Source organism: Anneissia japonica, unplaced genomic scaffold, assembly GCF_011630105.1.
Source record: "Anneissia japonica isolate Jap-2015-1 unplaced genomic scaffold, ASM1163010v1 scaffold11969_len152608_cov178, whole genome shotgun sequence".
Lineage (NCBI taxonomy): Eukaryota > Metazoa > Echinodermata > Crinoidea > Comatulida > Comatulidae > Anneissia > Anneissia japonica.
This window is the reverse complement of record NW_022711386.1, coordinates 32,411-34,023: the sequence shown is the minus strand read 5'-3', so window position 1 is coordinate 34,023 and position 1,613 is coordinate 32,411. Positions and strand designations below refer to the sequence as shown.

The window sequence follows — 1,613 nt, the reverse complement described above, 5'->3', positions numbered from 1 at the left end:
TAGAATATGTCAGCTTCAGAAGTTCGGAGATTTAAATTAAAACGCAATTCCTTTACGATGGCACACATAAGGATGGCAAACATCGATAAAAACACGGCTGCCGTCTCAACTTTCACTGGCCTTTGGCAGAATGTTTGTAAGAAATGTACCAACCGGTAACGAAACCGGTCGCCGTCTACCTAGAGTAAATGGTGCCACCAAACGAAGCTAAAGTTTTGCGACTTAATCCCCCAAATGCAAATAAAGTTTTGCGACTTAATCACCTAAATGTGGATTGTGTGGTTAGTAAATTCCATAGCCATACTGTCCATCGCGCACACTAAACTATGTGCTGATGGAGCATTTTGAGGAAAAGGACTCTCCTTTTTTTTCATCCCAAACAATATATTATTAATAAATCAACAATGTCCATCTCAGTCATCATAGCCAGTCTCAAAATTAGGCTAGGAAGTTTGTTTTAAACAGCAGACACGCTACAGAACGGAGTGCGTCAAAACGAGTATTTGTTAATGTTTAGTGATAAAGAATCATGAAACGTTGTAGAATAACTGACTTTTTTTCGTCCGCTGTTGCAAAGAAGAAAACGACAGATAGTCCTGTCTCTTATACACATCTAGATGTGTATAAATCAAAGGTACATATACAGTGTTTAATAATGATTTGATGGAACATCGTAGGCTACCCTACGAATATTCGTTGAAAAGCTACAGGGTAGCATACGATGTTCCATCATGTCCTTATTAAACACTGTATATGTACCTTTGATGATTTATATATTTATTCAACAGTGTTAACGGCTAACTTCCTTCAATATCATATATAATATACGACAGTATTTCTAGCCGTATTTCCAGATTTATCTGGCCGAACGCCCTCTTGAGGCATAGCATTGTGTAATACAATGTTCCCGCGGGTATTTGGACCTGTTCAACCATGAAGCCTTCGTGGTCTAGTGGTTATGACGCTCGCCTTGTCAGCGAGAGGTCGCAGGTTCGAATCCCGTCGGAGGCATTTTATTACACAATGATTTTTCATAGGACTTTATTCGTTGAAAAGCTACAGGGTAGCCTACGATGTTCCATCATGTCCTTATTAAACACTGTATATGTACCTTTATTCAACAGTGTTAACGGCTAACTTCCTTCAATATCATATATATATATATATATATGTATATATATATATATATGTATATATATAAATCATCAAAGAAAGGTAAAAATAGTTACTATTTACCTTTCTCTGATGATTTATTTAAGTGTTAATGGCTATCTTGATTTTATATATATATATATATATATATATATAATTATCCAAAAGATATATATGATATATATATATATATATTTATCCAAATGATATATATGTTATATATATTATCTATTTATTTACACATTTCAATATGTCCGAATAAAGTGGGTTTTTTAGTGGCGGCCATTTTGGAATTCAAGATGGCTGCCAATGTTTGCATTTACGTAGTTGATCCTCATTCATAATTCGAGTTAATGATAAAATTCAGCTTCGAAATACTGTAGTAGTTATTTGAATAATGGCCGCCATCTTGCATATATAATGTATATATTATATACACACACACACACACACACACATAT

The 1,613-nt window shown here is 34.4% G+C and overlaps 1 non-coding gene across 1 annotated transcript; it reads left to right on the top strand.

Annotated features, from left to right (window-relative positions):
• Positions 1-938: 938 nt before the first annotated feature.
• Trnat-ugu lies at positions 939-1,011 on the top strand. The gene has a single exon. It is a non-coding gene; the product is annotated as a tRNA-Thr (tRNA).
• The last annotated feature ends 602 nt before the right edge of the window (positions 1,012-1,613 follow it).